The following is a 13,642-nucleotide window of genomic DNA, read 5'->3' on the forward strand; positions in this document are numbered from 1 at the left end:
TCCCCCCAGTCTCTTTTTCTTTCTAAAATAAATAAATAAATAAATAAAATCTTTAACGTGCACGCACGCACACACACACACACGATTATTATTTTTTCTTTGTAAAAAGTCCTAATCCATACTGAAAAAAATGGAATGGAAAAAATATGAAAAGTTGTTCTAATTATATACAGATAAAAGAGTTATGGGTGATTTGTTCTCTTTTCTGTCCTTTTAATATATTCCCTATATTTCCTTAAGAAGATGACTTTAAAAATTAAAAATAAAAGCCCCTAAAATAAACCTTGATTGAGGATGAAAAGGGGAAATCAGTTACGTAAAAAGGATGAGAATTAAGAGAGGCAAACTTAGAGATAAGTTTATAGTGATTTGCTAGAACTCCGGCATTTATAGAGCTGTCTGATATTAAAAGGTGCTTATTATGAAACGCATGTTGCTAAATATGTGCAGAAGTACAGACAATATCCTAACACCTAAATTAGTTCTGTAAGAAATCCTCGAGTTCTTCTCTCAGCACCCTGCAGTCCATCGACTCTCCTGAAACAGGCAAGAAGACCCCATGATCCTCTGGAGAGCTTTCACTTAAAATCAAACTAACGGAAACCTGACAATTTGTTGCTGTTTATTATTCAGCTTTATGTTATCTTATTCATTTAAAAAATTTATTTTTTTTAATTCCACTATAATTAACACACAGTGCTATTAGTTCCACACCATACAGTGATTCAAAAATTCTAAACATTATTCAGTGAGTACTCATCACACACTAAGTGTGCTCTTTCTCCCCTTTCCCTTTCACCCATCCCCACATCCACCTACTTTCTGGTAACCACCAGTCTGTTCTCTGTATTTAAGTGTATGGTGTTTTGGGCGCCTGGGTGGCTCAGTGGGTTAAGCCACTGTCTTTGGCTCAGGTCATGATCCCAGAGTCCCGGAACTGAGTACTGCATTGGGCTCCCGGCTCTGTGGGGAGTCTGCTTCTCCCTCTGACCTTCTCCCCTCTCATGCTCTCTCACTCTCTCTCTCTCTCAAATAAATAAAGTCTTTTTTTTAAAAAAAAAAAGTCCTTTTTTTTGTTTGCCTTTTTTCTTTATTCATTTGGGGTTTTTTTAGTACTTTTTTATTAAGCTTTAATTTTAATTTCAGTATACGTAACATAGTCTTTTTTTTTTTTTTTTAAGATTTATTTATTTATTTTGGAGAGACAGAGAGAGAAGGAGAAAGCATGTGCAAGCAGGGGTGGAAGGGCAGAGGAAGAGAGAAACCCAAGCAGACTCCATACTGAGCATGAGCTCAACCCCAAACCCTGAGATCACAACTTGAGCCAAAACCGAGAATCAGACACTAAACCAACTGTGTCACCCAGGTGCCCAACATACAGCCTTAGATTAGTTTTAGGTGTACAATATAGAGACTCAACAATTCTGTACACTACTCAATGCTCATCATGATTACGTGTACTCTTTAATCCTTACCACCAACTTCCCTTGTAACCATCAGTTTCTTCTCTATAGTTAAGAGTCTGTTTCTTGGTTTGTCTCTTTTTTTTTTCTTTGTTTGTTTTTTTCCTAAGTTCCACATGAGTGAAATCATATAGTATCTATCTTTCTTTGACTTATTTCATTTAGCATTACACCTTCTAGATCCATCCAAGTTATTGCCAATGGCAAGAGTTCATTCTTTTTTATGTCTGAGTAATATTCCTACTCATTTTTGACAGAAAATATATGACAAATAAATTACTGAGGTGCTCAGCTAGACTATACAGGTTCAAATAATGGCTCTCCTACCTCAGTGACTTGGAACAGTAGCTGACATGTATAAAGCATATCTAAGTGTTTGCTTTTATCATAATAAACCAAAGTATATCTTTGACATAAAAGTCAAGATCATGGATTCATTTTCTAGCCCATCTAACTAAATTTGAGAAAAGCCAAAACTTTCTGATAGATTGTTTAAAACACCATTAGCTGGATCTAGCATTTTACCTACATGTTAGAAATCTTCCCGATATCTGGATGAATCAGGTTAAAACTAGCAATCATCCTTATGAGGTCCTTAGTAATTATAAAAGTACAACATTCTATTACTATGTGGTACCATACAGAAAGAATTTATAGGGGCACCTGGGTGGCTCAGTCATTAAGCATCTGCCTTCAGCTCAGGACATGATTCCAGGGTCCTGGAATCGAGCCCCACATCAGGCTCCCTGCTCAGTGGGAAGATTACCAATCCCTCTCCCACTCTCCCCCTGCTTGTACTCCCTTCTCTCACTGTCTCTCACTGTCAAATAAACAGGTAAAATCCTTAAAAAAAAAAAAAGGTATTTATAATGTCTTATAATAAAGGTCAAGAAATTTTTTCCTGGAAGGGTCAGATAGTAAATATTTTAGGTTTTGTAAGACATAAAATCTGTCACAGTAACTCAACCCTGCCATTGTGGTACAAAACCAGTCACAGACAATATATCTAAACGAATGGGCACAGTTATGTTTCAAGAAAACTTTATTAACATTAGTAGGCAGTGGGCTTTAATTTGTCAACTCCTGTCTTAGACTACAGTTATCTATATGCAGTCCATATATCTCCTAATAGTCTACATGTTCTTGGAGAAGCGAAAATCTGTTTTACTTGTGAATCTCATGATCCTGCATAGAATTTAGTATAGTCCCTCATATATAGTAACAACCTAATAAGTAAAGAACCAAAAAATATCAGGTTCACATCATATGATTACCTTGATTGACAGACAAGTTAAAACCCACCTGTCATAAAGACAGCGCTACATCATAAAGACAAATTCACCTATAACCAGGTGACAAATATTAGAAAAATAAACACCAAACAAATCTAAATAGTGGTCTAGGATGACAGAATGTGTCCCAGATGCAATCCCTCAAGCTGTATCTACTCATGTTAATGTTTCTGTCCTAGTCTCAAAGCTTATACTTTACACCTAATTACTTTACTCTAATAAGATTTAAACCATATAAAAAAACATTTTCTTTGTAATATACTGCATCTTGAAGTTTCCCCACAATGTTTTTGTATTATATTGAATATTGAACATTGCCCTTCCTTTCACTTTAATAACTTCTCAAATACCCCAAGCTATCCTCTAAGACTTCAGAATCTAAACATGTAGCCAAATATTTATGTCAGTTCATTTTATTAAATGCACTGGTCCCTTTAATTCTTCAATCTATTGTACTGTTCCTAAGACTTTTCTGCAAAATCTCCCTCAAATCCTGGAAATTAGATGATCTGCCCTCTTGCTTCCTTCCCACAATTCAATAAGTTATTCTTTGGATCTAAACGCATCCAGGAGTATTATAAACCATAATTTATATTCTGCACATAAAACACAATAAATACATATTGCCCTAATTTGTCGATATGGAATGTGAATTAAAATTTCAATAATTTGTATTATGTAATGACTCAGCTTGTAAGCCATTTTAATTAGTACTATAAATTAAGTAGTCACAATCAGAAATTTTTAATTTGTAAGAAAATAAACTTTTCAAGTAACTCGGTTGAATTTATTTACTTCAACTGCTGTGTATACTAGAAATTGCAGAAATGTTTCATCTAAGGACATTTAAAAAACAATCCTGTGTTAGCCTAAATTGAGTTCCTTTAATTTTTCTGTAACTGTAATATTTCACTGAAATAAAACTGAATCATATATTAGAAAGGTTTTATTTAAAATGTCACTGATTCATGGGATCCCTGGGTGGGTCAGTCCGTTAAGCATCCAACTCTTGTTTTCAGCTCAGGCTGTGATCTCAGGGTCATAGGATGGAGCCACACACTGGGCTCCACACTCAGCACAAAGTTTGGTTGAGATTCTCTCTCCCTCTTCCTCTGCCCCTCTCACTTGTGTGTGCTCTCTATCTCTCTCTCTAAATAAATATTTTTAACTGAAATAAAATAAAACATCACTGATTCAGACTGATCTCTGATTTCCTGACTATTATTTTATATACTAAACACAAAACATACATAAAGCACAATAGCCAGAAATGTCAAAACCTTTTCCATCATGCTTCAGAAAAACCCATCCTATGATGACTTCAGCCATACTGCAAACCCATTACAAAGAACATTCAGAATATAAAGTGCATGGCTATGACATGTTTACTTTTCAAAAGCAGTTTTACATAAAGATAGTGTGATTTTGGTAGTTCCTTATCATTCTAGGGTTTTAAAGACACAGCTAATACTATTTGATTCAGTCTATTTATCTTAACATATTTAGCAGACGACTGTTGTGTTTTTAAAAGATACAAATTTTCATTTATCCTCTATGAGCTAGAAATTGTTTTAAGAAATATCAAAGCAGTGAGCAGAGCTAATAATATATCTTATTAACATTTTCCATGATATTGGGGTGCCTGGGTGGCTCAGTGGGTTAAAGCCTCTGCCTTCGGCTCAGGTCATGATCCTAGGGTCCTGGGATCGAGCCCCACATCGGGCTCTCTGCTCCTCGGGGAGCCTGCTTCCCCCCCCCTCTCTACCTGCCACTCTTGTCTACTTGTGATCTCTGTCTGTCAAATAAATAAATAAAATCTTAAAACACACACACACACACACACACACACACAACATTTTCCATGATCTCAAAGTCCCATCTGCAACATACAGTTAATTTTAAGGTAATCGTTCCCCCTTCATACGTTAAAAGTTAAAATTTCACAAAGAAATTTATTCAACTTATTCAACAAAATAAGTCTTCATTTTCTACTCAAGAGAGAAGGGTCAGGTCATTCGACCACCAGCCATTAATAAATATATTATTCAATTATTGAAAAAGAAAGCCAAAGTTGGTGACATCACAATTCCGGACTTTAAGCTCTATTACAAAGCTGTCATCATCAAGACAGCATGGTATTGGCACAAAAACAGACACATAGATCAATGGAACAGAATAGAGAGCCCAGAAAAAGACCCTCAACTCTATGGTCAACTAATCTTCGACAAAGCAGGAAAGAATGTCCAATGGAAAAAAGATAGCCTCTTCAATAAATGGTGTTGGGAAAATTGGACAGCCACATGCAGAAAAATGAAATTAGACCATTTCCTTACACCACACACGAAAATTAGACTCAAAATGGATGAAAGACCTCAATGTGAGAAAGGAAGCCATCAAAATCCTTGAGGAGAACACAGGCAGCAACCTCTTCGACCTCAGCCGCAGCAACATCTTCCTAGGAACATCGCCAAAGGCAAGGGAAGCAAGGGCAAAAATGAACTATTGGGATTTCATCAAGATCAAAAGCATTTACACAGCAAAGGAAACAGTGAACAAAATCAAAAGACAACTGACAGAATGGGAGAAAATATTTGCAAACAACATATCAGATAAAGGACTAGTGTCCAAAATCTATAAAGAACTTAGCAAACTCAACACACAGAGAACAAATAATCCAATCAAGAAATGGGCAGAGGACATGAACAGACATTTCTGCAAAGAAGACATCCAGATGGCCAACAGACACATGAAAAAGTGCTCCATATCACTCGGCATCATGAAATACAAATCAAAACCACAATGAGATATCACCTCACACCAGTCAGAATGGCTAAAATCAACAGGTCAGGAAATGACAGATGCTGGCGAGAATGCGGAGAAAGGGGAACCCTCCTACACTGTTGGTGGGAATGCAAGCTGGTGCAACCACTCTGGAAAACAGCATGGAGGTTCCTCAAAATGTTGAAAATAGGACTGCCCTATGACCCAGCAATTGCACTACTGGGTATTTACCCTAAAGATACAAATGTAGTAATCCAAAGGGGCACATGCACCCGAATGTTTATAGCAGCAATGTCACAATAGCCAAACTATGGAAAGAACCTAGATGTCCATCAACAGACGAATGGATAAAGAAGATGTGGTATATATACACAATGGAATACTATGCAGCCATCAAAAGAAATGAAATCTTGCCATTTGCGACAACATGGATGGATCTAGAGCGTATCATGCTCAGCGAAATAAGTCAAGCAGAGAAAGACAACTATCATATGATCTCCCTGATATGAGGAAGTAGTGATGCAACATGGGGGCTTAAGTGGGTAGGAGAAGAATAAATGAAACAAGATGGGATTGGGAGGGAGACAAACCATAAGTGACTCTTAATCTCACAAAACAAACTGAGCGTTGCTGAGGGTAAGAGGGTTGGGAGAACAGGGGTGGGGTTATGGATTTTGGGGAGGGTATGTGCTTTGGTGAGTGCTGTGAAGTGTGTAAACCTGGCGATTCACAGACCTGTACCCCTGGGGATAAAAATATATGTTTATAATAAAATAAAAAATTTAAAAAAATAAAATAAAACAAATATATTATTCAAGAGCCTTATCACAGATAAAACTACTGCTACACAAGGCATGTGCTCAGTAGTATCTCTGTCTAGCTGTATGATCTTGTTAGGGTCACTTAAAAATCTTATCTCAGGAGCGCCTGGGTGGCTCAGTGGGTTAAAGCCTCTGCCTTCAGCTCAGGTCATGATCCCAGCGTCCTGGGATCGAGCCCCGAATCGGGCTCTCTGCTCAGTGGGGAGCCTGCTTCCTTCTCTCTCTGCCTGCCTCTCTGCCTACTTGTGATCTCTGTCTGTCAAATAAATAAAATCTTTAAAAAAAAAATCTTATCTCAGATATCTGTATGTGAAATGAGATAGTGCCTACTCACCGAAGCTTTTAGAATACACCTAATTCATAATGTCAAGGGCATTTATTACATATGTTCAAAAAGCACTTTAAATTCTTTTCAAATTTTTACATGAACTTTTCTTTTTTTTTAAATATTTTTTTAAAGATTTTATTTATTTATTTGACAGAGAGAGACCAAGCAGGCAGGAAGAGAGAGGAGGAAGCAGGCTCCCTGCTAAGCAGAGAGCCCGATGTGGGACTCGATCCCAGGACCCTGAGATCATGACCTGAGCCGAAGGCAGAGGCTTTAACCCACTGAGCCACCCAGGCGCCCCTACTTGAACTTTTCTAATAATTTTTTAAAACTCAGATTTAATAGGAGAGGCACACATGGGTCTCCATTTTCCTCATGGTACACTGAATCATTTGAAGATATCCCAAGTAATATTCCAAACTGGGACATCATGGTGATCTTGGTCAAGAATGAGGCTTCAAATCCTAATATGTCTTCTATAGAAGACGTGTGCATTGAATTATTGCAGAAGTTATTAAACACACTACAACAACTGCTCACCAAAAATGCCAGAATTTTCCCCGCTAAGTTTATAATGTGATAAAAGCAACAACCCACTGCCCCCTACCTCACTTTATTTGTCCCTATGCTACCAATGGATGTCCTGGACTTCAAAATTTATAAAAGTAAATCCCAATACAGTCCTCTAATTTTAAGTCTGTTCAATTGTTAAATATTAAATCATATCTAGAAAAAGGGCTGATACATGAAACTGATGACTGAAATAACAGAAGCTATCACAAGACCCTCTTAGTAACATGACATCATAAATATAAATCCTCAAAATGTACTTTTCCAGATTTCTTTCCAAATAAAAATACCTAGAAATCCAGTAAAGTTTAAAGATCTTTGTAGAAATGAGGGAAAAAAAAATTGAATGTCTATCTCACTGTAATTTTAAATTTCAATACAAATTATATCTAAACCTAGGTATACATTATACAGAAGTTATTTTCTTACAAACAGGAAATTATGATCTATTTTAAAATTGGTAACTTCAAGCAATTCCAAAAACCAAAATTTGAATCATCCTTTCCTTGACAAAATAATAAATATAAGAAAAATGTAAATATAATTTAACTTAAATTAAATTTAAATATCTTAAAAGTTAAACAAGGATGTTCAGGATTTTTTACCTGCTTTTTCAGAAATTCTTTTAATCTTCCCCAAATCTGTCACTTATAATATCAATTTTACCAATTTAATATTTTTAATTATAAAATTCTGGAAAGAGTAAAGAAAATAACTATGAAAAGTCTATTAGTATAAAATGTATAATCTAACAATACCTATTTTAAATTTGAACTCTCTTAGGAACACAAGTAAAGTTTTACAGTTTTATTTTACAGAGTTCATACATGAGCAACTATTTATGTCTGGTATAACCTCAGACAAGTGCACTAGTCATTTCTTGCTGCAATGCCTTCACTGCATTAGTCTGTACTGTATTCACAGATAAATTTGTATTCACTGTGTTAAAGCAAAAACAATTCAAGAATATCGAATATTGAATCAAATTTCTCAGAAAATTTACTCTGAAGTAAATACTACAGAAATCAGAAAACTATATGGACTATCTTAAAGAAATGGAAAGACATTCCATGCTCATGGATTAGAAAAACAAATATTGTTAAAATGTCTACACTACCCAAAGCAATCTTCACATTTAATGCAATCCCTTTTAAATACCAAGAGTATTTTTCAGGGGGCACCTGGATGGCTCAGTCATTAAGCATCTGCCTTTAGCTTAGGTCATGATCCCAGGGTTCTGGGATCGAGCCCCGCATCCGGCTCCCTGCTCGGCGGGAGCCTGCTGTCCCTCTCCTGGTCCCCCCTGCTTGTGTTCCCTCTCCTGCTTTGTCTCTCCCTGGTAAACAAATAAATAAAATCTTAAAAAAAAAAAAAAGAAAAGAAAAGAGTATTTTTCACAGAACTAGAACGAACAATTCTAAAATTTGTATGGAAACACAAAAGACCCTGAAGTCAAAGCTATCTTGAGAAAGAAAAGCAAAGCCAGATGCATTACAATTCTAGACTTCTAGTTATATTACAAAACTGTGGTAATCAAAACAGTACAGTATGGGCACAAAAATAGATACAGATAAACAACATAGAATAGAAAACCCAGAAATGAAACCACAACTATACGACTAATCTTAGACAAAGCAGGAAAGAATATCCAATGGGAAAAAGACAGTCTCTTGAACAAATGATATTGGGAAAACTAGATAGCAACATGCAAAAGAATGAAACTGGACCACTTTCTTACACCCTACACAAAAGTAAATTCAAAATGGATTAAAAACCTAAATATGAGACCTGACACCATAAAAAAATCCTAGAAGAGAACAAAGGCAGTTATGTCTGACACTGGCCATAGCAACTTTTTTCTAGCTAGGTCCCCAAGACAGAGGAAATAAATACAAAAATAAATTATTGGACCTACATCAAAATAAAAAACTTCAACACAGCAAAAGAAACAATCAACAAAACTAAAAGACAACCTGAAATGGAAGAAGGTATTTGCAAATGACATATCTGATAAAAGGGTTAGTATCCAAAATATATAAAGAACTAATATAACACCTAAAAAACAAATAATCCAGTTACAAATGGGCAGAAGACATGAACAGACATTTCTCCAAAGAGGACATCTAGATGGCCAACAGACACATGGGAAGATGTTCATCATCACTTACCATTGGGGAAATGCAAATCAAAACTACAACGAGCTGTCATCTCACACCTGCCAGAAAGGCTACAATCAATAACACAAAAAACAACAGATGTTGGTGAGGATGTAGAGAAAAAGAAACCTTCCTGCACTGTTGGTGAGAATGCAAACTGGTGTAGCCACTGTAGAGAACATCATGTAAGTTAAAAATAGAGCTACCTTATGATCCAGCAACGGCACTACAGGGTATTTACCCAAAGAATGCAAAAACACTAATTCAAAGGGATACATGCACCCCTATGTTCATAGCAGCATAGTCTACAATAGATTACAACAGATTCCAAGATATGGAAGCAGCCCAAGTGTCCACTGATTAGTGAATGGATGAAGGAGCTTACACACACACACACACACACACGGAGATTATATATATGTATATACATATACACATATGAAGGGGATTATGTATATTTATACACCCATATATATAATATTCCATTATATGTAATGGAATAGTATACATAATGGAATATTATTCAGCCATAAAAAGAATGAAATCCTGTCATTTGCGACAACATAGGTGAAGCTGGAGAGTATAATGCTAAGCAAAAGTAAGTCAGAGAAAGACAAAACACCATATGATCTCACTCATATGCAGAACTTAAGAAACAGAAGAAATGAGCCAAGGGGGAAAATGAGGGAGACAAATCAAGAAACAGACTCTTAATTGTAGAGAGCGGATGGTTACAGAGAAGAGGGGTAAGTACATTGTGTGGATTGAGGAGTGCATCTGTGATGAGCACTGGATGGCATATAAAACTGCTGAATCACTATACTGTGCACCTGAAACTAACATGATACTATGTGTTCACTAGCTGGAATTAAAAACTTAAAAAAAAAAGAAAACTATATAGATTCAAAAGAAAAAATACTGAGACATAATTGGATAATGCTACTTGTAGAATCAACAAAAACTGTTTTGCAAAATGTCGAAATATTTTAATTTTTTTAAAAGATTTGTTTACTTATTTGAGAGAGGGAGTGTGCACAGGAGTGGAGGAAGGGACAGAGGGAGAGGAAGAATCCTCAGCAGACTCCATGCTCAGAGCAGAGCCGGCCTTGGGGCTCAGTCTCACAGCCCGAGCCAAAATCAGGAGTCTGACGTTTAACCTTAGGTGCCCCTCAAAATATTTTAAAAATAGCATTCTTTTCTTTCCAACGTTCTTTTTAAAGATTTTTATTTATTTTATTGAGAGAGAGAGACAGAGAGAGCACAAGTGGGGGAGAGGGGCAGATGGAGAGGGAGAAGCAGACTCCCCACTGAGCAGGGAGTCCAGTATGGGCTCAATACCAGGACCCTGGGATCATGACCTAAGCCAGAGGCACGTAACCCACTGAGCCACCCAGGCACCCCTCAGTGTTCTTTTTAACAGAACAATTTTTCTACTTCTGACTATAAAAAGAAGTAATTGTTCATTCTTAAAAAAAAAAAAAAATTAAACAGGACATGAATAAAGAAGACCCAATCACATCACTTTCACTTTTAATATTTTAAAACACAACCATTTACACTATTAAACAAGGTTACGAGTATTTTAAATTAATAGAGCAAAACTAGCACTGGATAAACCCATTTACGAGAAACAATGAAAAGGGGATCTGTTTGTTTTTTTTTCTTTTCTTTTCTAAGCATTTTAGTTTTCCTCAGTGTCTACATATTTGGTTGTAGAGTATGCCATTTTCTACATATTCTTCTTAATCCAAAAAAAAGCTTTGTTCAGGGAGAAGAGCACCTGTTGAAATCTACACATCTGAATATCACATCAACTCAGTAACACAAACTCCTGTGCACTGTGATGGCCCAACCTAAACACACTGTACTAGCAAATTCTTCGCACCTTAACCTCCTTTATTTATCGCACACTTACATCTTTTTCATCTCTAATGATTACCTCCCAGGGTGGAGAGAGACAGAAGAAAGTCCTTTAAGGCAACAACTTCATTTATTTCTAAACTTATGAATCAGTGCTATATGTACAAGGAACCTGCTGGTTCATCTTTGTATCTTCCAGTAACATGTATATAACAAAATACCTTAGATTCCATTTCAGTAAGTCAAGAAAACGAAAATGTAAAGACAAATGGCAAAACATTCCTGAACAATCTGTTCCTACTACTGCCAACCTGACAAAAGAAAAATGTTCAGGCATCTTTTAATACAATCAGATAAGAAGTTAAGTCAATCTCAGAATCTTCCCAACAACTGCTTGCTAATTTATCCTTCATCTCAAAAGTCTTCATGAATAGCATTCCTGGAAAATGAGCTTTCAGAAATTATGGAAGCTCTCTATACTTAAAAACATTTGAATTTAAGCCAAAATCTGAATTTAAACAGATAAAAAAAAATGCCATTTCAGGAAACTCTTAAACTCAATGGATTAATTCTGTTATAAAATGTAACTTTCTTAAATTGGAATTAGTGATCTTTAAATTGTAATGGCAACAAATATGGCAGCCACAATGAAACAAGGAGCTCACATTCTGAATGTTTTCTATGAGCCAGGAGCCTGCTGGGCACATAGACTACATTACCTTGTTCAGTCCTCAAATCCAGCGTTAACAGTAAGGTATAAGTCTCTGGATTTTACTGATGAGAAATCTGAGGATCTGGTAGCTTACCTAGGGCCAAATGACTTCTGCAGGCCAGGATTTCAGTCCAGATTTCATACACATGGGTTATAAAGGCTTCCAACACTATGTAACTTTAGAAATGGCTCCCCAGGGGGCGCCTGGGTGGCTCACTGGGTTAAGACTCTGCCTTCAGCTCAGGTCATGATCTTGGGGTCCTGGAATCGAGGCCTCCATCAGACTCTCTCTGTTCAGCAGGGAGCCTGCTTCTCCCCTCCCCCCACCTGCCTCTCTGCCTACTTGTGATCTCTCTCTGTCAAATAAATAAAATACTTTTTTTAAAAAAATGGCTCTACAGATAATAGAATTACCAGTAATAAACTACAGCGTTACTATTTGGCTGTCACTTAGAACCGAATTGGATAATTACCACCGAATACAATATAATGATGAGAATAATGGTTACGCTTTCTATTCTTAAAACACATTAATCTAAAAAAGAGTAGTTTCAAAACAAGTATTATCTTATTATATAAACACGTTAAAATATGTCAAAAGGAAGTTAAGTGGCTTGCCTTCGAGTTGCATGTGAAACATGATAAAAAATGAAAACTCTAAATCTAGAACTTGCCTTTACTGTGAGCCTTGAAGCTCACAGTAAAGCTTTCCTTCTCTACTCTCCTTCACCATTTTTTTTCTATAAGAAATTTATAGAGATCTGAAGAAACTATTCAACAAAAACTTAACAAATGTGAATAAAGGCAATGTCAAGGAAATGCTATGTCCTGGAGTTTCAGTTTGATGATAGAGTAAACTGGCAAGTTTGGGCCTACTAGATTGGTATTTTAATAAAAGAATGTGTAAGATCAAGGGAAATGATATCACAAAACATGGAAAGGACTAAAGCAAAAGATTTAGGCAAGGAAAAAGAAAACTCAGAGAAATTTTGTAAGGACAAGGTACAGACAGAGGTACAAAGGTGTGAAAGCTTTTGAGGAAGAGAAAGAAAGAAAAGAAAGGGAGGGAGGGAGTAAGGAAGGAAGGAAGAGAGAAATAGAGAAAGAAAGAAAAAAAAGGAAAAGAAAGAAAGAAAAGAAGAGAAGAGAAGAGAAAAGGAGAAAAAAGAAAAGAAAAAAGGAGTACAGCACAGTGGTTCAATGCACAGGCTTTGGCTCCAATCCAGCTGAGTGTGAATGAACCTCCGTTACGGACTGTGGCATTAGTGACCTGGCATTAGTCACCCTTCTTTAGTTTGCTCATCTCTAGGATAAGAACAATAACAGTACCTATCTGAAAGGGTTAGTATAATGAGGATTAAATGTTATAATATATGTACAACTTAACACTGTTAAAACTGGACACATATTGTTATTAATTATCAAAAGGAAAAGCCAGAAGAGGAAAACGCAATAAACACAACCTCAGGTTTCCTCTACAGACACCTACTGAATCCTTTCTAAGTATATTTACAGACCAAACTAAAGGAATAAAAATATGATTACCAAATAATGCATATCATGTTGAAGACTCTATTTGTGACAGCTGAAAAGTTAGAAGTATTATACTTTCTTGAATTTTGTTTTTCTTGAACTGGTCTGAACCTAAAAGGCTCATCT

At 36.1% G+C, this 13,642-nt stretch overlaps 1 protein-coding gene across 2 annotated transcripts in view; it reads right to left on the bottom strand.

The window, feature by feature from the left end:
• RABGAP1L (RAB GTPase activating protein 1 like) overlaps positions 1-13,642 on the bottom strand; it is a 770,846-nt gene that overhangs the window by 476,313 nt on the left and 280,891 nt on the right. The window lies entirely within an intron of this gene.

Source organism: Neovison vison, chromosome 10 (assembly GCF_020171115.1).
Source record: "Neovison vison isolate M4711 chromosome 10, ASM_NN_V1, whole genome shotgun sequence".
NCBI classification, from domain to species: Eukaryota; Metazoa; Chordata; class Mammalia; order Carnivora; family Mustelidae; genus Neogale; species Neogale vison.